Consider the following 23532-nt stretch of genomic DNA (forward strand, 5'->3'; position numbering starts at 1 on the left):
ACTTAGTTAGTGGTACTGGGTTAGGAGGTTTTGCAGAGCATATTCAGGCCCAGTGCTCCTAGATACCCCATTGAACTCTCAGAAGTAGACTTGAATATACCCTCTTGTCTTGTATCATATCCTATGCTCACTTTCATCATAGCAACTAGCATCTCCTTCTGGGCTTAGTTATTCATATGTATTGTCTTCTACTAAACTGTATGCTCCCAGGTATAGGGTGATGTCACACGTGTGTGCATTTTTCTCTAGTTTCTAGCCCTATGTCTGACATGTGACAGATGCACTGTGAACATTTGTTGAATGAACAGAACTGTGAATGAATGAAGTTCATGCCTTTCTGAGTAGGTCTGACTTTTAAGTCGGGGAACCTGGTAATGGCCATTTCTTTCTATTTGGTATGGTGTATGTGGACAGGTGAGACAGCGCTCTGGAAGACAGTGGAGAGAAAACATAAGTGAAGATAACTGCCTATCATGCTGCTGCTGCTGCTGCGTCACTTCAGTCGTGTCCGACTCTGTGTGACCCCATAGACGGAAGCCCACTAGGCTCCCCCATCCCTGGGATTCTCCAGGCAAGAACACTGGAGTGGGTTGCCATTGCCTTCTCCAATGGAGTCTGTTAAAAATATTACTTCATTCATCTGAACAAATATGTATAGATTGCCAATACAGCCAAAGTGTTAGTGCCAGGTATTGAAGGACATTCAAGATGACTAGAAATCAAAGCGCCTGCAATTTACTTCTATTAATAACATCCAATGTGTAATCTTATAAATTATTTTTTTCCTAAAGACATAGATCTGCCTGGTGAAAGGACGTGAAATCTAGTTCTCCTTCAGTGATTTGGTTTTGTAGGGGGGTGTACCTAAATACTCTCTCCAGATAGAGAGGGGAGTTTAACTGGCACTTTCTTTGTATTTTATTCATACATCTAGCATGTGGAAGGTCAGGTTTAGAGCAGAAAGGGAGGCCTGGAGGCCATGGGAAACTCTGGGCTGGATGAACACAAGCTGGAATCAAGATTTACGGGAGAAATATTAATAACCTCAGATATGCAGATGACATCACCCTTATGGCAGAAAGTGAAGAAGAACTAAAGAGCCTCTTGATGAAATTGAAAGAGGAGAGTGAAAAGTTGGCTTAAAGCTCAACATTCAGAAAACTAAGATCACGGCATCCAGTCCCATCACTTCATGGCAAAATAGATGGGAAAACAGTGGCAGACTTCATTTTGGGGGGGGCTCTAAAATCACTGCAGATGTTGACTGCAGCCATGAAATTAAAAGACGCTTGCTCCTTGGAAGAAAAGTTATGACCAACCTAGACAGCATATTAAAAAGCAGAGACATTACTTTGCTAACAAAGGTCCATCTAGTCAAGGCTATGATTTTCCCAGTAGTCATGTATGGATGTGAGATTTGGACTATAAAGAAAGCTGAGCACTAACGAATTGATGCTTTTGAACTGTGGTGTTGGAGAAGACTCTTGAGGATCTTTTGGACTGCAAGGAGATCAAACCAGTCAATCCTAAAGGAAATCAATCCTAAATATTCATTGGAAGGACTGATGTTGAAGCTGAAACTCCAGTATTTTGGCCACCTGATTCAAAGAACTGGGTCATTTGAAAAGACCCTGATGCTGGGAAAGATTGAAGGCAGGAGGAGAAGAGGATAGATGAGGAGAGAGGAGAGACAGTTTGTTGGCATCACTGATTCAATGGACATGAGTTTGAGTAAACTCCGGGAGTTGGTGATGGGCAGGGAGGCCTGGCGTGCTGCAGTCCATGGGGTCACAAAGAGTCGGACATGACTGAGCGACTGAACTGAACTGAACTGAACAACAGTAATAACAAAAAGGCAGTGATGGGCTTCCCTGGTGACTCAGCGGTAAAGAAACTGTCTGCCAGCGCAGGAGACATAGGTTCAATCCCTGGGCAAGGAAGATCCCACATGCCACAGAGCAATTCAGCCCATGCTCCACAACTACTGAAGACTGTGCTCTAGAGCCCCGGAGCTGCAACTACTGAAGCCCACATGCCCTAGTGCCTGTGCTCCGCAGCAAGAGAAGCCACTGCAATGAGAAGCCTGATGTATCGCTGATCCTGTTCATGACGCCAGTGGTCTTGCTGTTCATACTGCACCATTCGTTGGACCCACGGTAGATAAGGTGCAAGCAGGGACGCTGGAAGAAAACTCAAGGAACTGTAGGAACTGCAGACATGTTTTATTCTCTGCTGGCTGGCGCAGCAACCATAACAGTATTTTCTCTGGGGTGATGCATCAGCCATAGCAGTAGACATGCTAGATTCTCTCCTCTCGTGGTTGACCCAACACACACAGCCATGATGCAGCAGTAAATGCCGCCACTTTCTATGTGGAACTCACTTAGTAAAAGTAGCCTTTGGCCAAGCAAGTAACTTGTGACACACATGTGCAATGTTATAAGTAATCTCAGCTGTTACATAATCATTATTTACAAATCATGGAGCAAGAACAAGGTGCTGTGGGGGTGAGAGAGCCTGACCGTGCCATCTTGGCTAAGTTGCTCTTTCCCTACACCTGAACACTGCAACAAAGATCCAGCACAGCCATAAATATTAATGCATAAATAAATAAAAAATTTGTAAAGGCGGAGAAGGGCATGACAGAGGATGAGATGGTTGGATGGCATCACCGATTCAATGGACGTAAGTTGAGAAAGCTCTGGGAGATGGTGAAAGACAGGGGAGCCTGGTGTGCTGCAGTCCATGGGGTCGCAGAGTCAGACATGACTGAGTGGCTGAACACAACAAAATTTTTTTTTTAAAAGCAGTGACTTTTAAGTTTGAGCAGGTTTGAGAATCATTAGGAGGCTTTGTTAAGACCCAGACTTCTGGCCCCCACCTCCAGAATTTGTGTCAGGAGGTCTGGGTTAGGATTCTGGAAGTTGCATTTCTAACTGGTTTCCAAACAGTGCAGATGCTGTAGGTCCAGGACAAGCTGATCTAAAGTAAGCCCTGACACTTACCTTCTACCGAATTTTATTCTCCCATTCTCTTGAATAACCCCACAGAGTGATTCTATTTGTATGGTTTTGTCAGGGTGGCCTTGAACTGAGGTTAAAAAACAAACAAACAATTTGGGTTATTTTGTAGTCACGTGCTAGTGATTGACCAGATTTTTCATGCTGGTGCTTTTCCTTTTGCCATTTAGCCCATGGAGTTATAGGCTGCATCTACTTGCATTAGTTCAGAATAAGAATAACGATAATATGAATGAAAACAACACTTAGATCATTTGTTAACAGTGGGATGTGTACATGTAAAGTATTTCACTCATGCCATTGGCCTTGTGTGAAAAACTCTGTGAAATGATGAATTTAACATTGTCCCTTGGATTCCTGCTTCTTCCCCTCACCTGCTCTGACTAGGAAAATAATTGTAACTTTAGTCTGAATGGGAATGTATCAGCCAGGTCTTTCTGACTTCTAGATAGCTTCTGTAGTCTGGCCAAACTATCTGGCTTTCTTATTACACAGTTTTTATGAAGAGGGAAAAAATATTTTCGTAGGAATCCTTTTTAAATTATTTTCTCCTCTCATGATGAAAGGCTTATCTAAAAGCTGGCACTTCATTCAAGATCGTTTCCTACTCTTTTGTCATTCCCCATTCTTTCCTGACGCCACCCACCCCTTAGACAGCCAGCGATTTAAAAGTATGTTGGAAGATTTTGATGGTGTCTGCAGAGTTGAATTACATTCTTCTATGTAACATTCGGACACCAAGCAGAAAGATAGCACAGTCTGTCTAGCTCTTTGTAATTAGTTTCACGATATTGTTTTAATTGTGGCACAGCTTAATCACTGGCTGTGCACAGATTATGCCACATGGTTAAAATAATTTTGGGGGTTTGATAAGATAATGCTTTGAATTCATATAATGCTTCTTTTCCAAAAAGCTCTACACTTTAAAAGGAGAGGGAGAGAGCAAAGAAGGACAGCCATTCAATTCCAGCTTTGGCTGTTTTTTGCACCTTGTCAGGGCTGATTGGTAATTATAAATATATATATATATATGGTAGCCTAGGCAAGCCTGTATGGATGCATTAGTTCTAAATCTAAACATTTGCTTACAAATGTTTACATCTCATCCTCTGTTATCCCCTTCTCCTCCCGCCTTCAATCTTTCCCAGCATCAGGGTCTTTTCCAATGAGTCGGTTCTTCGCATCAGGTGGCCTAAGTATTGGAGTTTCAGCTTCAGCATCAGTCCTTCCAATGAATATTCAGGGTTGATTTCCTTTAGGATTGACTGGTTTGACCTCCTTTCAGTCCAAGGGATGCTCAAGAGTCTTCTCCAACGCCACAGTTAAAAAGCATCAGTTCTTCAGCACTCGACTTTCTTTATGGGCTCAGTCAGTAAAGAGTCTGCCTGCAATGCGGAAGACCTGGGTTTGATTCCTGGGTCAGGAAGATCTCCTGGAGAAGGAAATGGCAACCCACTCCAGTGTTCTTGCCTGGAGAATTCCAAGGATAGAGGACAGGGCTACAGTCCATGGGGTCACAAAGAGTCAGACACGACTGAGTGACTTTCACTTCACACCTTTCTTAATGGTTCAACTCTCACATCCATACATGACCACTGGAAAAAACATAGCTTGACTAGACAGACTTTTATTGGTAAACTAATGTCTCTGCTTTTTAATATGTTGTCTAGGTTTGCCATAGCTTTTCTTCTAAAGATCAAGTGTCTTTTAATTTCACAGCTGAAGTCACCATCTGCAGTGATTTTGGAGCCCAAGAAAATAAAGTCTGTCACTGTTTCCATTTTTTCCCCATCTATTTGTCATAAAGTGATGGGACCTGATGCCATGATCTTTGTTTTTTTTAATGTTGAGTTTTAAGCCAGCTTTTTCACTCTCTTCTTTCACTTTCATCAAAAGGCTCCTTAGTTCTTCTTCACTTTCTGCCATAAAGGTGGTGTCCTCTGCATATCTGAGGTTATTGATATTTCTGCCTGCAATCTTGATTCCAGCTTGTGCTTCATCCAGCCTGGCCTTTTGCATGATATACGCTGCATATAAGTTAAATAAGCAGGGTGACAATATACAGCCTTGACGTATTCCTTTCCCAATTTGGAACTAGTCTGTTGTTGCATATGCCATTCTAACCATTGATTCTTTCTTTTTTGGTCAGTATTTAAATATATTTAATAGGACCAAGCCCATATTCCTCAACGTTAAAGTAAATCTTGAGAACAAACTGAACATTTGAAGCTGTTAAAAACAGGTTCTACATCTTACTAAAAAAAAAAAAAAAAAAATCAACTCAAACCCCTTCAATAAAGGCATTTGATGAATGTTACAATGAGTGTATGTTAACTTGAGCAGAATATAAAGGTTGTTTAAAGTGTTCCCTTTAATACAACAAATACAAAACCTTGTGAGATCATACCTCTATAATTTCATGTCTTTAAACAAGTGAAACTATGGTTACCAAACAGCTACTGTTGTCACAGTGTCTGATACAGGGTAGCAATAAATAGCTGTAGATGCAGCACAAGACACCCATTTATTTAGTCACAGTAGTGGATCTTACTCCTCATTTTATTCTAAATTCTGCCTTTACTGTTCAGATTCTCCAGGCTTATGGATGTCGTCAATCTTCAAAGTCATTCTAACCACTGGTGTTACAAGAGAGATCTGCTGCTTTTTGCCGATCAAGGTTTCTATGACATGTTGATGTTTCATAATATTGGTTCCCTTGTGCAGACAGCCAATCCCGAGGGTAGGGTTCACCTCCTTCACGTGTCTGGCCCGGACCTCAGTCATGGTCTGCATGGGGTTCATGCCGCTGTTCTCCGTGAGCTCCATGGGGATGACCACCAGTCCCTCGGCAAAGGCGTGCATGGCCTACTGCTCCAGGGCCGGGCACTGATTGGCCTCCTGGCTGACCATGAGGGCTCAAGCGATCTTGGTAGCGCCCCTACAAAACATCATGCGGTTTTCTCAGATGAAGTTGCTGATGACACACAGAGCATCGTGACAGGAACACTTGGCCTCCTCTATGATCATCTTATTTCCTCCTTTGATGAAAATGGTGACGGCTGTGGAGTTCTTACACTGCTCGATGACCAGCATCTTGTCTTTGGTGGTCCCAAACGAGATCTCTTTCACAAGACCTGCAAAGCCCAGCTTCTTAGCTATGAGCTCTGAGAACCTAGGGATGAAGTGGCCACCTGTGGCAATGGCGATCAACTCAATTTCAGATCCTCCAACCTAGTGAACCGCCGACAGGTTATTCTGGAGAAGTAAATGATTAGCTTCATCATCAAAGCCCCACTGGCAAATAGCTAGGTTAGCACCAGTTTCTTTAATGTGCCAGATCATCTCTTCAAACTTCTCCTTTTCATACTTCTGAAGTGCTTTAAAATCTTCCACAGATGTCACATCCAGCTTATCCTTCATCTTTGGTTTCGATGGCTCCAATGAACATGTGAGGATTGCAACCTTAGCATCTTCCACTTGCTTGGGCATCTGTGGGTGACTGAAGTCCTTGTCCACAATCAAGCCCTTGATCAGTTTGGTGTCCTTCAGCTACCCACCCACCTTGCCTTCTACCTTGATGAGCTGGAAGTCAATGTCCCTGCGCTGCATGTTGGCCATGGTGAGGACGGCATTCACGGTGATCTCGGCCATTTGTCAGTGACAGCTGTTAATTACTTTGGAGCCCAGCGTGGTCTTTGCTGTCTGGATCGAGGATACTATCGCTGATCTTGTCCAGGTGCTCAATAGTGATGCGGGCGACCTGCTTCTGGCCATCGGTGATCCTGATTGGGTGAATGTGGAGGTCCAGCAACTGCTCAGCCTTTTCCAACAGGACAACCACTCCTGTGCTTCCATCTCCAATCTCATCATCCTGTGATTTGGACAGCTGAGCCATCAGCTTGGTGATCAGATGGTCAACATCCATCATGCTTAAGAGGGTGGTACTATCATTGGTCACAGTCATGTCACCATACTTTGTCACCATCATCTTATCAAGCCCGTTTGGTCCAAGTGATGTTTTCATTGTGTTTGCTACAGCCTTTGCTGCCATTATATGAGATTTGAAGGCCTCAAGTACCATAAGATGAGACTTGCAGTCCTGATCCTTGATGATGAGGAAAGGACCACCATATTTGTCGAAGTCAAGGGTCCCCACGGACCCCATGATGCAGTAGCAAGATTTAGTCTCCCTCAACCAGTGGAGACCATGCCAGAACCCAGAGCCCACCTTCCTCTTCAGGGCTGTCTGTTGCTTCTTGATCTGCATACAGGTTTCTCAGGAGGCAGGTAAGGTGGTCTGGTATTCTCATCTCTTTAAGAATTTTCCACAGTTTGATGTGATCCACACAGTCAGTGTACCAAGTGCTGTTCTGAACTCTTACAGTAAACAAGTTAAGCAAACTTTCTACCCTCATATCCCTGACATTCTTGATGTAGGGGAATTGACAATAAACAAACAATAAGGTAATGATTTCAGATATGATTAGTCCTATGAATAAAATAAAACACAGTTGGGGATCAGAGTGACTTGAGTGGGGAACTTTTAGATAGATTAGAATGTATCTTTTTCAGAAGATGACACTGAACAGGGTCCTGATGGTGAGAAGGAATCAGACATGTGAAGGTATGGGAAGGGAATTTTAGGCATAAGGAAGAGAAAGTGTAAGGGGCTGAGTCGATGATGAGCTTAGTGGTTCTAGGAAAAGCACGTGGGGCAGAGAGGCTGGAGGAGAGTGAGTAAAGGGTAGACTTATTGGAGCTGAGATGACACAGAGGCTAGGTCAGAGGACTCTACCCCATGGCAACAAGGTTTAAATTTTAAGGTGATGGTAGGTCATGGAGGGTTCACATGGGCTGATTCACAGTTTTGAAAGGTCATACTAGTTGAGGAGATTAGACTAATAGGCAAAAACAGATAGGAAATACTAAGGAAGGCAAGCCTTTTTTTTTTTTTTTTTTAAGACATGTTGAGTTTGACATAGGTATTATACATACAAGTGTGGGGTCTAATTGGAGAAGGAAATGGCAACCTACTCCAGTATTCTTGCCAGGAGAATCCCATGGACAGAGGAGCCTGGAGGGCTACAGTCCATGGGGTCACAAAGAGTCAGACACAACTGAAGCGACTTAGCACACACATGGGGTCTAACAGATAATTGAAAACGTAAATCTTAGAGCTTAGGAGATAGGCCAGAGTTGAAGATGTCTATGTGGGAGTCCTTACTGTATACATATAATCATTATGCTGTGCTTAGTTGCTCAGTTGTGTCCAACTCTTTGTGACCCATTGGACTATAGCCCACCAGGCTCCTCTGTCCAAGGGATTTTTCAGGCAAGAATATTGGAGTTGTTGCCATTTCCTTTTCCAGAGGATCTTCCCAACCCAGGGATCAAATCCACGTTTGCTGCATTGCAGGTGGATTCTTTACTGATGAGCCATTGGGGAAACCCTACCCTGAAAGAGATTTTTTAAATGCTATCCTTTTTTCTGATGTGCATAGTGAATAACAGAAGTTAATCAAGTGTGACTTGAATACAATTTTTATTTTCTCATTTGTTTGTTTAATAGCAACTATATAAAAATTTAGATCTTAAATAAGTCATGTGGAGCCATGTGGGAGGGCTAGCCAATTGGGCCAACAAAGCCACCATTGCTTAGAACTTTCTTGGAGTGATTGGGGCTCCCTTTTAGATTTGCTTTTGCCTCACAAGAAAATCAGCCTAACTTTTTCATAGAATTATGTCTCATTTTTGATTGAAAAATAGAACCAACTTGGAAATTCATCTGCTGTTGTACTTATAACAGTTAAAAAAAAAAAAAACCAACTGAATATTTCACCAGAGGGAGATGACTTGATTCCACTGATGATTTTAAAATGAGTTTGTCATTTGCTTTGGCAATTCTCAGAATGGTGTCTAAATACGTCTGGGTCAATAAGGAGATGATCAGAATAAGTACACAGTCTTCCAGGTGATAACTTTGAAGGAAATATTATTTATTTGGATTTGAAGTTTTAGCTTTATTCATTCACTCACTTATTCATTCATGAAAAAAATTATTATCTGCCATATTCCAGGTGGGTTTTTAGGCAGTGAAAAGGCAGTTACAAACAATGAAAGGCATAAAACAATGCTAGCTTTTAGTACTTCATCTTTGAACTGAAGGATACCTTAACCATCAAAAATCCCATTTTTGCAAATGGCTCAATTAATCAATTTATTGAAACAAAAACATTCACGTGAAAGAATAAAATTTAATGGTGCTTGCTTTTGCCTTCCTCATCTGTTTTCTTCTTCCTGTCTTATTTCCAGAAACCTGCTTCCCAACCTCTGATTTTTAAGTCTAAAGTGATCTGTTCCTTATTCTATAAATTTCCCCTCAGACATGGAGCATCCTTTTATTTTTCTTTCTCCTCCCATTTTGTTACTAGAAGGTGTTGATGAATCTCTGGGATAAGATTCTAATACATTAATTAGTTCATAAGAAGGTATAAATGATTTGATGCTAATTTATTACAGTCTGAATTTTTTTAAAACAAAAGAACAAAACAGATTGAAGAAATGCATCTGTAATAATGGAAATTAAAGAATTTGCAAGTAATAAAGTAATATATTTCTTGGTTGAGAGCCTTTCAGTTTCCCCTGATGCTACTATCTTTTTTTTTTTCTTTTTGAGGGATATTCTGCAGCCCTCATGTGCCTTGTAATATAGTAGCAAGATATCATAATAGTTTTGCTAGAGTAAAGGGCCAAATTTTGCCTTGGCCTTTGTTTAGCTGGAAGGTGCCTACCCCTGAACTGGGGCTCTCCACCACCATAGCGCCTTCAGCCTCATGCAACATATTATTACAATCAGCTTTACTTGTTCCCAGGGCTTTCAGCATCTGTAGTGGCAGCTGGCACATCTCCCACTTCATCAGGAAGTGCATTCAAGGGTATCCGGCTAGAAAGTTCCCCCAGCAAGCACTTCTTCATATTGCAAAATGAAGAAGCAAGGTTTCAGTTGGAGGTATTCATATCTGGGGTCAAGTAAGGTAGAGGAAAGTTGGGGAGCTCTTCCATCACCACAGTATCTTCTTCATGGGTGAGAGCAGTAAAAAAAAATCCACTCTTTTTCTTCTAGTAGACTGGCATTCCTTTGACCCCGGGTTTAATCAGAAAAAGGATGAGCAGAATTATGCGATTGGCACTGCCCTTGTTTGTTTTCCAAATTCTCAGAGAGAATTGCTCTCATACCATGGGTTTCCCTCAAGATCTACATTTCTGATTTCCATGGTTCAGTTTTATGCAGAGTTTTCTGTTTTGCCTGTGAACACCCATATTTCTCTTTCCAGCAGTTAATAGGAAAATTCCATTGTGCCGAGTATAACTTTGCTCTTCTTTCCTGTGAAAATAACCTCTATTTTCCTCCACCTGCTTTTACCTCCAGCCATCTGCACTAATATGTAATTGCATGTCAAAGAGGGTGGCGATGATGACCAGCATATGTCAGAAACATTTGAAAACTGTTCTGGATAATTAGAAAGAGCTATGGTTTAGGAGATTGAGTTCAAGTGAAAATAACGTGGTCCAGAGATCTAACTCCTCTTCAACATTTTTTCCCTTTGAGAATAAGACCTTTGGGACAACATTGCTCAAGATCATTCATTTTTATCTTTTAATTTATTAGTATGCCCAGTGTCTAGTCTGGAGTAGGAAATGGCAACCCATTTCAGTATTCTTGCCTGGAAATCCCACGGACAGAGGAGCTTAGAGGGCTATAGTTCATGGGCTTGCAAAGAGTCGGACATGACTGAGTAACTGAAGATGGTACTGGTGTCTAGTAATCAGCATTAGAGCCAGAAGCATTGAGCCTTCAGGAGTCTCTGGTGGATACTGAAGTAGATGTATCTCCTGAAGAAAAATTAATTGAAGTCTGATATGTTTAAGGAAGCTAATAACAATTATTGAGTGCTTATTTTGTGTCAGGCAATATATTTAGAATTTTTGCACATATTATTTCATGTCATAAATTCTCAAATTTTCTGTTTACTCCAGTCACCCTTTGGTGTCTGTGGGAGATGGTTTCAGCACCCCTACTTTCCCCACTAAAATCTGCAGATGCTCAAGTCCCTTGTATAAAATGGCATAGTATTTGCATACAATCTACATATAATCCTCATACACTTTAAATCATCTCTAGATTACTTATAATACCTAATAAAATATAAATACTATATAAATAGTTATATATTCAATTTAAATTGCTATGTAAATAGTTACCTATATGTAGCAAATTCAAGTTTTGCTTTTTGGAAATTTCTGACATTTTGGGGGGAATGTTTTTGATCTGCAGTTGACTTAATCCATGGATGTGGAACCTACAGATATGGAGGATGATTATAATTGGAATATAGATTTTATTTGGTTTTATTAAAATCTTATTTTTATTATTCTGGTATGAAGTGTTACCTATGTAGTTTTGTGCTTAAGGGAAAAAATAGTGTTCGAGAAGAGAAGTAGTAGTTGTATATAATTTGGAATTTAACTTGTTCATGACATACACAAATAAATTCAAAGTATACCAACAAATTTAAATTACAGAATCAAGACTGGTTAACACAATAAGAGTGAAATAAGTTCACAGGGCAGTTTCATGAATTTGGTACTATGGTAGTTATTAGGACTATGCCTCAATATTTCCAGGCAGTGCTCTTGTACCATATAAGAGCAATCAACGCTTATAGTTAGACTGCATTAATCCACATCTTTAAAATTATATGTGGCCATGTAACTTGCTTCAGCCAAACAAATGTGAGCAGAATTGATGAACATTGTGTGTGGGTGCTCAGTTGCTCAGTTGTGTCTCTGCGATCCCATGGTCTGTAACCCACCAGGTTCCTCTGTCCATGGGATTATCCAGATAAGAATATTGGAGTTGGGTTGCCATTTCCTCCTCCAGGGGATCTTCCCCACCCAGGAATTGAATCCATGTCTCCTGCATCTCCTGCTTTGGCAGGCAGATTCTTTAACACTGAACCATCATCTTCAGATAAAAGCTTGTAAGGCCAGTGCATAAGTCGCCATCTTCCCATTCTCCAGCCATAATGACCAGCACTATTTCAGATGGTAAGGGTCTGCCAGTCTGAGTCCTGTGTGAAGATCACATGATGCCAAATTCATTGTGTGTGTGTGTGTGTGTGTGTGTGATGTCCAATTCTTTGTGATCCCATGGACTGTAGCCTGCCAGGCTCCTGTGTCCATGAAATTCTCCAGGCAAGAATACTGGAGTGGGTAGTCATTCCCTTCTCCAGGGGATCTTCCTGACCCAGTAATCAAACCTGGGTCTCCCACATTGTGGGCAGATTCTTTTACCATCTGAGCCCCTAGGGAAGCCCCATCAAATTCATTACTGACTTCATATAGCATGAGTGAGAAGTTAAATTTTGTTATAAGACATTGAGACTTGGGGATTGTTTGTTACAGTAGCACAATCTATTTGAACTAATGTAGGTGTCGGACACGACTGAAGTGACTTAGCAGCAGCAGCAGCAGCAGGCACCATTCATCCAGAAAGTAGAGACCCAAAAAAGTCCTTCCTAAATGTACCTTTTTTCTTTATCTGTGTAGTTTAACCAGAGGTTTGAATTGACCAGACCCTTGGAATAATTAAATGGCATAGACATTAAGAGATCTGTGCAGTCAGACTGCTTCTGTTCAAGTATTGGCCCTGCTGCTTTCTTTCTGGAAAGATTTAAGTGAGTTACTTAATCTCTTTGAGTGTCAATTTCCTTGTTTGAAAAATGTGGCTAATAGTAATACCTGCCTTATAGAATTATTGTGAGATGAAATAAAATAACGTATAGAAAACACTTGGCTTTTCAGGTGGCTCAGTGCTAAAGAATCTGCCTGCCATTGTAGGAGATGCAGGAGACTTGGTTTCAAAGCCTGGGTTAGGAAGATCTCCTGGTGTAGGAAATGGCAACCCACTCCAGTATTTTTGCCTAGAAAATTCCATGGACAGAAAAACCTGGCAGGCTACAATTCATGGGATCGCAAAGAGTCAGACGCAACTGAGGGCACACACACACACACCACTTAGCCTGGGGAATAATGCTTTGTCAGGTCTTGAGAAGAGGGGAATGTGGAGAGTTCCAAATTAACAGGCATAAACTTTCAGTCGACCAGATGAATGATCTGCTGTTCAACATTGCACCTAATAATACATTGTACAGAGACATTTATTAAGAGGGTAGATCTCATGTTAAGTATTCTTTCTACAATAATAATTAAAGAATAAATGTTAGGTAACCCACTCCAGTGTTCTTGCCTGGAGAATCCCAGGGACGGGGAGCCTGGTGGGCTTCCGTCTATGGGGTCACACAGAGTCGGACACGACTGAAGTGACTTAGCAGTAGCAGCAGCGTTCTATTATTATCCAGTACACTTGACAATGACTTTATGGAGCCTATCTTTTTCAGTCTAATTGTCTGGATAACTGATTGTGAAAGCCCCTTCCATGCTTTATGGTCCCTACCTTTCCTTAGAGTAGCTTTAGTTTTGGTTTGAGTTTTGTGGCGCCTAAATGAACTGATGGTAGCAGAGTTCCTCTGGCTTAGTGAGAACTCTACAAAAAATCGATTTATTATGCTGCAGCTTTCTCTTCCTTCTGCTCCATCACTCTGAAAGTTGTCCCAGAATTCTGTTTGACTTTGTAGTTTTCTGCTTCTTTCTCTTTCTGAAGTATATTTTTCTTTTTGGCTTTTCACACTGGACAACATAAATTTTTCTTTTAATCGATTTGCCCATGTATATAGTAAATATGATCAGGACTATGTCAGGGAAGTTTCCCCAAGAGATCAGGCCGGTTTTTGATGGTGAGGAAAAACTTGTTAGACACTTACACACCTAAAATATGTCAAACATTTTATATACACATATCTGCAATAGTATTTCTGATTTACTGTGTTTATTTACCAGTGTTTTCTCTAGGAAAGAATAGATTATCCCCTGAAAAACTAGTCGTCATTAGCTAAAACTGTTTTGTCAAACATAAAAGTACAGTCTTAAGTTTTTTATTAGTGTGGTTGGGATCGATGACTATTGCTTTGAAATGCAGATGTAGGTGGTGAAGCCGGGAATGTGCAAGGAAAATGGCATTGTCTAGGTGAGGGAAAAGCCTAGACCAGTGTCACATGTAGTTGCAGGTAATGCCAAGATTATTTGTAGAAAAGATAATGGTGGGAGGGTGGCTGAATTCCTGGGACAATAGCCTGAGAAGTCAGGGACTGGAAAGAGTAGAGGCAGGAAAAGTGAGCTTGGGGATGGAGGAGGGGGAAACTCCAAGGCAGGAAGAGGGACGAGATCAGAGAGGATGCACAATAAACGTAGGGCAGCAGACAGAGCCCTCAGGAGCAAATGCCAGAGAGAATCCCAGTTTGTTTAGTGAAGAGACAGGAAAAAGGACATCCTCTAAAAGGACCTAGGTTATGGGACTGGATGGGAGTGATAGATAACAGGAAAGAACCAGGCTTCTCTAGGGACTCAAAGAGCAAGGCCTGTCCCTCCTTCCCCCCTCCACCCCCCACCCACCCCTTCATCCCTGCCCAAACACTTCTCCTGTGTGTGCGTGTGTGTGTGTGTGTGTGTGTGTGTGTGTGAGTTGTTCAGTCATGTCTCACTCTTTGCAACCCCTGGACCGTAGCCTGCCAGGCCCCTTTGTCCATGGGATTCTCCAGGCAAGAATACTGGAGAAGGTAGCCATTTTCATCTCCAGGGGATCTTCCTGACCCAGGGATTGAACCGGGGGTCTCTTACATTATAGGCAGATTCATTATCATCTGAGTCACCAGGGAAGCCCAACCTTTCTCATAGGATAATATAATAGCTTGACTTGAGACAAATGGGACAGACTATCTGAAAGGAGATAGAACCGAGTCCTCGAGACAGGAGACTACCAGAGAAGGCCTGTTAGGAAGTCCAGCATACTGATGCATCCCTCAGTGACAGGCCGTCTCTTGCTTCTTTTTTTAAAAACTTTTAATTTTGTATTGGAGTGTAGCTAATTAACAATGTTGTGATGGTTTCAAGTGGACAGAAAAGGGATTCAGCCATATATATCCATTCTCTCTTAAACTCCCCTCCCATCCAGACTGTCACATAACATTGAGCAGAATTCCTTGTGCTACACAGTAGGTCCTTGTTGGTTATCCATCTCATTAATCATTTATTTATTTTGTGGTGGGTGAGGAAGAAGGAGGAAAGGAGCAGGGAAAAAGGAAGGAGAGGGAGAAAGAAAAAAAAAGAGAGGAAGCTCTATGGTGGCTTTTTAAAAAAAAAGTTTATTTGGTTAGATAATATATGCCAGTGTCTGTAAACATTTATATATTATTAGAATTAACAGTGCTGCTTAAACTTTTTATTTTGTGTTGAGGTATAACTGATTAGCAATGTTGTGGTAGTTTCAGGCCAGTGAAGGGACTCAGCCATACATATACATGTATCCTATCTCTCCCATGCTCCTCTCCCATTCAGGCTGCCACATAACATTGAGAAGTGTTCCATGTGTTATACAATAGGTATTTGTTTGTGCTTAGTCGCTCGGTTGTGTCTGACTCTTCAGGAACCTCAGACTCGGACTGTAGCCCACCAGGCTCCTCTATCCATGGTGATTCTCCAGGCAAGAATACTGGAGTGGGTTGCCATGCCCTCCTCCAGGGAATCTTTGCAACCCAGAGATTGAACCCAGGTCTTCTGCATTGTAGGCAAGTTCTTTACTGACTGAGCCCCTAGGGAAGGTTATCTATTTTAAATATAGTGGTGTGTACATGTCCATCCCAAACTCCCTAACTAACCTTTTCTCTCATTCATCCCCCCCCCCCACCCCCGGCAAAGCATTCTTTTAGCAAATAAATGAATGTGTGGAGTGGGAAGTGGTGAACTTCAGCTGGGCTAACCAGCCGCATGGCATTCAACTTCAACTCTTAAAAGCTGAGATCCTGAAATTCCCTCCCAGGTGGTAAAATGCCTTGTCTGGATTTGGTGCCCGTCGGACACTGAGGGAGACCACACTGAAGCTGAGTCAGATTGTGGGCAGGGCTGCAGGGAAGGGGCCCGAGAGGTATGGTTTCCTGGCTGGAAAGTGAGTGCAAACGAGGGAGTGCCCTCTTTTCCTTTCCTGCCTCTCTCAGATCAGGTGAGTAATGTGGAACCCTGCCAAATCCATCACACTAAGCAAGTTGTGTTGTGTAATTCACTGAAACATTTACATTGTTTAGTCTACATTAGGGGGTCACTGATAATCCAAAGCAGATACCGGAAGCATTTTGATAACAACCAATGCTAGACAAGGTTCCAGGATCCTCTGTCACTTCAGTGTCATGAATGTCAACCTACTTTTCCCTTGCAGTCTCTATGAATCCCAAGCAAATCCCACGTGAGTCAGTCTTAGGGAATTTGGTCCCCCCACTTTGGGTAACTAGACCCCGAGTGTCCCTTGCCTCACCTCACTCCTCCTGAGGGGGCTTCTCAAATGTCTTCTGGGAGGATGACCTTGGTTCTCCACTCATTGGTTTTATGTCTTTAGGAATCTGCCTTGCTTCCCTGAGCTTCAGTTTCCTCATCTATGAATTGGAGAACCACCACTACCGCATGCTGCTGCTGCTAAGTTGCTTCAGTCGTGTCCGACTCTGTGCGACCCCATAGACAGCAGCCCACAAGTCTCCTCTGTCCCGAGATTCTCCAGGCAAGAACACTGGAGTGGGTTTCCAGTTCCTTCTCCAATGCATGCATGCCTGCTAAGTTGCTTCAGTCGTGTCTGACTCTGCGACCCTATGGACAGCAGCCCACCATGCTCCTCTGTTCATGGGATTCTCTAGGCAAGAATACTGGAGTGGAGTGCCATTTCCTTCTTCACCACTACCACATGGTGGGGTATATAAACCGATGACATGGTACATTGGAAAGGTTCCAAGGTTGGATGTGGGCTTTCATTGTAGCTCAGATGGTAAAGAATCTGCCTGCAATGCAGGAGACCTGGGTTCGATTCCTGGGTTGGGAAGATCCCCTGGAGAAGGGAAATGGCAACCCACTCCAGTATTCTTGCCTGGAAAATCCCATGGACAGAGGAGTCTGGTGGGCTACATCCATGGGGTCTCAAGAGTTGGACACAACTTAGTGACTAAACCAACATCAAGGCTGGATGTGGTGTACAGAAGTTCTCCAATAAATGCTTTCTCTTTTTTTCCCTCAAAATGCCATGCATCTAGTACATCACCTTTGCCCAAGTAATTTTGGGGGATCTTGCCCCAGAAAAAAGCAATCCAAATTTGTGTGAGGATCTTAAAGATTGCTTCAAGAAGATGAGTTTTCTCTTAGCCAAATGGGCTTGAGCAACAGACAATCCACTGTTACTTTCATCCCCCAGCTGTAGATATGTTCTTGGAACACTGGCTGCCTGAAGGGTGGAGCCACTAACCCCTCCTTAAGTCCATCAGAAGACAGGTTTGAGAACTGGTAAAAATGAGCACCAGTACATGTACATGTAGCTCAAGCAGTAAAGAATCTGCCTGCAATGCAGGAGACCTGGGTTCGACCCCTGGGTTGGGAAGATCTCCTGGAGAAGGGAATGGCAACCCACTCCAGTATTCTTGCCTGGAGAATCCCATGGACAGAGGAGCTTAGAGGGCTACAGTCCATAGGGTCACAAAGAGTTGGACTTGACTGAATGACTAACAGTTTTACTTTTCATTTCATGCATACATATTATGTGAAGTCTACTTTACTGAAGGTTAACTTGCAGGAAACAGGTCTCAGCAAGCCTAAGGATGGTATCAGACAGGAGTATTTGCCTGGTATGGCTTCTCAGAAACCCACACATCCTAAGGAAAGACACTTTTATCTACCTTCCTGACCCTCAACCACATCAACCCAGAACTCAGTATGGTTACTTCATGGTTGCAGTAGCATTGCACTGCTGTTTTAGCCATGGCTATAAAATAATCATTAGGAGTCACATGAGTGCGTCTATAATAATACCTCACATTCCAGCCATAAAGCCTAGGAGAGACTGAACACCTCCTGCCTGGCTGTGACCTTCCCAGGCCTGCAGTGTTAGTACTGCCAGAGCCTGGAGTTCAGGGGTTTGCATTGTGTGAACTCCTGTACCTTTCGGTGGGATCCCTGAAGAGCTTATGCCATCTGCATTGCAGGCAACTACATTTCCCATGTTCCCTTGACATCTGGCTTTCAAGTAGATTTGACCAATGGGTGGTGCTGGTGGAAGACTGGAGGGCAGGACAAACCAGAGTATTTCTCCTAGTTTTTGCTTCCGAAGAGGCTTCCAGCACTGGCTGCTTGTGTTTGCTTGCTTGTTTATACAGTTTCAAGCCCATACTTTGGGTTCCCAGCTCCTGCAGAACAGCCCCTGCCACGGTGCTAACTCTCCCCCAATGGCTTCAGGTTCTGGCTCTAGTAATATACATCCTCCCTGTGTCCCTTCAGCCCTAGGGATACTGGCAGCTTTCTGCTCTTGCTAATATCTGAGTTGCTTCACCATCCTCCCTTTGGCTTTTTAGCTTTTTCATTACCTATGTTACCAATTCCCTATGTTAAGTTGATTCTATTTAAAATGCCATGGGTAGAGTCTGTTTTCCTGATGAGTTTCTTATTGCTCCACATCCTTCAGTCAGCACTATTTTACCTTCATGTTGAACCTAAGTCTCTCATGTAAGGTCTCTCCTCTGGCAGGCCACCCACTGGGAAACTGGGCAATGGTTTCTTCAGCTCTCAGGTTTCCCTGAACATATCCTGGATTTCACTTACTTCAGTGGGCTTTTGAACCCATGAAGGAGACAGAGTATTTTTCATTTCTTGGTGACCTATTTGATATAAACACCAGTCAAATTTCTTCAGATTGTCTTTGGCTTCCCACTCACTGGTTAAACTAATTTCCTTTAGAGTCCAAAAATGTCTGTAAGTTCACCATCTCTTCTCCCCCTTTCTTTGGCTTATGATATAAACTCCTCCTAGACTTTGCTGTTGGGAGACAAGCCTTTAATAAAACAAGCACAAACACAAAACCAAGCTAACAAGCATTGAGGACCCTGTAGATCCATCCATTAAAGTGATTGGCAGCTGCATCCAGTTCCTAGGGACAGCGATGGTCCAGGGCTGTCAGCAGTGTCTAGTGATGTGAGTATGGGTCTGCTATGATTGCTGGTGGCATGGTGTCTTTACCAACCAGGCTCTGCAGCATAATTTGAACATGATCCCTGAATGGGTAGCTTCTGAACTTGGTTCTCTGACTTTCCTAGAGATTTTGTGAGCTACCCAATATAATTTTTTCCCTCTAAATCCTTAAAAATTTGTTTCTGATACATATAACTAAATAATAGGTATAGAAATTGGAACCATGCACAATGTTTTCCGATTCACAAAATCATGCATTTAGCTGTGTTCAGGTGCACTCTAATCTGATATGCTCTCAAAATAGGTCCACAAGGTCTGAGTTTCACATAAATATTCACAAAAAGTCCTGGAGTAGTTAGATGATCAATAAGATCCGCTCTTTGAATGCTGCTGCTGCTAAGTCGCTTCAGTCATGTCCGACTCTGTGCAACCCCATAGACGGCAGCCCACCAGGCTCCCCAGTCCCAGGGATTCTCCAGACAATAACACTGGAGTGGGTTTCCATTTCCTTCTCCAATGCATGAAAGTGAAAACTGAAAGGGAAGTCACTCAGTCGCGTCCAACTCTTAGCGACCCTGTGGACTGCAGCCTACCAGGCTCCTCCGTCCATCTAATTTTCCAGGCAAGTAGTAGCTCTTTATCCTCAGCTGAGCTCAGTAGGCTCAGTAGTTAAGTGGCCATGGTGGCAGGAATTGACATACTAGCTCAATTGTGTGAACTTCTTCACCAAGGCTCTCCCAATATCACCAGCTTGCCAGCTCTAGTGACCAACCATGACCTTCCCAACTGATAGCACTCCCAGAAGGCTAGTTATTCACATGAAGGTAGGTTCATAGCATTTAATTCCTTCCTTTGTGGAGAGAGAAGCAATATGTCCTTACCAAAATAGACAAGATTTGGATTTACTTCTCTTCCCTTAATGTTTCTGCCAAAACCATAATCTGTAGGTATTCTGAATGCCTTTTTCACTGTCACAGTATCTCACTCAATGTTGCTTCTCAATAAGAACCTCACCTGTTAGGAGAGGAAGACAATGTGCTGATGCCCGTGGAAATTCGCTGTCTTATCTTAGACTGTTTTGGAAGCAGCTGGCTTTATAAAACAGTGGAATGGCTGAAGTAAGAATCAGTCATGGTGCCAACTGAAACTCAATGTCTTGAAGGATTGGAGTGCTACCTTAGAGCTGACACTGATATCTACTTGTGTTTGATAGATGGTGCAGGCTCTTACAGAAAAAGTGGATCCAGAGACCAAGGTGAGAAATGGGAATGTCACTTCTCACAGTTACATTCTATATCATACCTTTGACTTTGGGTAATGCTCATACATGGGCTTTAATACTTGGAGAATAAATGCTTCCACCAGAGGAAACAACAGAGACTGCTACCCTGCCACTCTAGGTTCTTTTTAACACCAGATTGGGCTTTCTTGTTGGCTCAGACAGTAAAGAATCTGCCTGCAACACAGGAGACCTGGGTTCAATCCCTGGGCCAGAAAGATCCCTTTTGGAAGGAAACAGCTATCCACTCCAGTATTCCTGCCTGGAGAATTCCATGGACAGAGGAGTCTGGTGGGCTAAAATCCATAGTGCTGCAAAGAGTTAGATGTGACTGAGCAACTAATGCTTTCACTTTTGGGGAAAATAGAGGCTATAGTCCATCCTGGTTATCAAAGGTTCTGATACATAGCATAGTCAGAGGGGAATATGAATAAAATTCAGAGGAACCTCCTAGGTCTGCCCTATCCAGGCATAAATTAAGGAGGGGTCTATAGAAATTCTTTATAACCAGGGACCCCTGAAAGCTCAGATCTCTTTGGAATAAAGTTTTGGGTCACTCCATGGTTGGAACACTGGCCATCTGAAGAGAAATTAAAGCAAATATAGGGTGAGTAGTGGAGAGTGGAAATAATAAACCTTCACTGTGGCTTCAAGTCATGGTTTGAGAACGGACATGAAAAAAGCAGGAAGTATCTACACTTGCAAGAACATAAAGGAAACTTCCAAAGCTTGTAACGTCTGGGATCCTTGATTTTATCTCATGTTTATAGTATTCCCCAAATAATAGCTTAATATTTCAGTGTCGGATGCATAATAAGTACAGTTTTAAAAAACAAAAAGCAATTGATTGACAGATTTTTTGATTGATGCCTAATTGAGGCTTTTACTGAAATTTAGGTGAGTCAGTACGTGTATGTATTTGAATATCTTTATCTCTATTTCAAACTTTTAGTAAAGCTACACTAGTTCTAATCTTTTCTTTGATTGATCCCATGACTCTGCAGTGTGGATGAGTGTCTTACAGCTTCACAGAAAATCCACTTTTGATTCTGCAACTTCAACTCCATTTCAAAGAAGGCAAAGAGCAGACCACCTGTCCTCTTCAGGCCTCTTCTAGTCCAACCTCTGTGGAAGGGGAGGTGCCACCAGAGACAGTTCAATAATGTGGGCAATCAATCAACCAATTACATCTATGTAATGATGCTCACCGACTCGATGGACATGAGTTTGAGTGAAATCCGGGAGTTGGTGATGGACAGGGAGGCCTGGCGTGCTGTGATTCATGGGGTCGCAAAGAGTCGGACATGACTGAGTGACTGAACTGAACTGAATGACGCTCTAATAAAAACTCTGGATTCCAAGGCTGAGTTCCCCAAGTTGGTAATATTCTGTATTGTCACACTAATGCCAGGGGGAGGGGGCGTTCCTGAATCCTCAGGACAGCAGAAGCTTTGCATTTGGAATCCTCCTAAACACCGCCCTTTGTGAATTTTCCTTCTGTTGCTTCTAACCCTTCCCTACAGTAAATCATGACCATATGTATAATAGCTTTCAGTGAGTTCTATGAATCTTCCCAGTGAATGGTTAAACCTGGGGTGGTTTGGGGAATCCCCCAAACCAGCAGCTAGTATGAGAAGTAAGGGCTGCTGGGGAGACTGTGCCTTGATACTGAAGTTTGGCTGACTCTGGTAATGACACCCCTCATTCCTCCTCTTTCAAGAGCCTGAAACATGATTGGAATCATAATTTTATATTATTGTAGTTTAGGAGAGACAGAGCTGACCTTTGCTTGTGTTCTGATTTATTTTTCTGCCTACTCTGCTGGCTTCATTTCTACAGCCTTTTTCAACCTGTAGTTTCTCTCTTCATAGTGTCCCTCACCGTGTACTCAACCTTGCCCAACTCCACAACTTCAGGAAGAAAGGTGGGCTAGAGAGGAAGAGCCACTTCTCAGCTGGTGCAGCCCACATTAAGGTAATCTAAATTAGGTCTCTGGCCGCCTGGAACCCAGTGATGACCCTTGGTCAGTGCTTTTCAAACTTCAAACTTCCCCTTCTCCACATCAGATATGGACTTTGTCTTACCACAGCAGATCATTCTGTGTCTGGGGACATTGGCTTTCTTTTGCATTAAAAACTTTTCCTACCCATTTTCAGTACTTCCTTAAGTTGCTGAACCAGGTGTTTCATAAACCCAAGTAATCTTAAGGTTCTTGTTAAATGTTCAGGTTCTCTGTGTATCTCATGGAGATTTCAATTGTAGGTTTGAACTTTGACTCAGATTCTTTGTTCTTTTAATATACCTCCAGGCTTCTCTGTCCAAGGATTTTCCAGGCAACAATACTGGAGTGGGTTGTTATCCCCTTTTCCAGCAGATCTTCCCAACCCAGGGATCAAACCCAGGTCTCCTGCATTACAGGCGGATTCTTTACCAGCTGAGCTACTGCTGCTGCTGCTGCTGCTAAGTCACTTCAGTCGTGTCCGACTCTGTGTGACCCCATAGACGGAAGCCCACTAGGCTCCCCCATCCCTGGGATTCTCCAGGCAAGAACACTGGAGTGGGTTGCCATTTCCTTCTCCAATGTGTGAAAGTGAAAAGTGAAAGTGAAGTCGCTCAGTCATGTCTGACCCCCAGCGACCCCACGGACTGCAGCCTACCAGGCTCCTCCATCCATGGGATTTTCTAGGCAATAGTACTGGAGTGGCTTGCCATTGCCTTCTCCGAGCTGAGCTACTAGGGAAGCCCAATATAAATGATAAGTACCTAGTTATTCTTTATGATCACCAACCTTATCCATGAGCTTGGACTTCTGTTTCATATCTACTTTTAACTTTCAAGGACCATCAAAAGCATTTTCCTGTCCCTGCTAATGGAGGGAAGCAAACCTGAAACTGTCTGTATGGCCTCTGTGCTGGAGGAGTCATGCCTTTGTCCTGGTCCCAGGGCTGGCATTTCTCCTACCTGGCATTGTTTTGGCCGGCCCTCCTCTCTGGCACTAGGACCCTTCCTGTGCCCTATCCCAGTGTCTGTAGTCTTGCCACACATAGATGGATGGATATCTAATAT

General features: G+C 42.8%; 1 pseudogene; it reads right to left on the minus strand.

The window, feature by feature from the left end:
- Window positions 1–5597: 5597 nt before the first annotated feature.
- On the minus strand, window positions 5598–7185 carry LOC129537025 (T-complex protein 1 subunit epsilon pseudogene; annotated as a pseudogene).
- Between the last annotated feature and the right edge of the window lie 16347 nt (window positions 7186–23532).

This window comes from Moschus berezovskii, chromosome 6, assembly GCF_049115385.1.
Source record: "Moschus berezovskii isolate FMDL1 chromosome 6, NW_MosBer_1.0, whole genome shotgun sequence".
In the NCBI taxonomy this organism is placed as follows: domain Eukaryota; kingdom Metazoa; phylum Chordata; class Mammalia; order Artiodactyla; family Moschidae; genus Moschus; species Moschus berezovskii.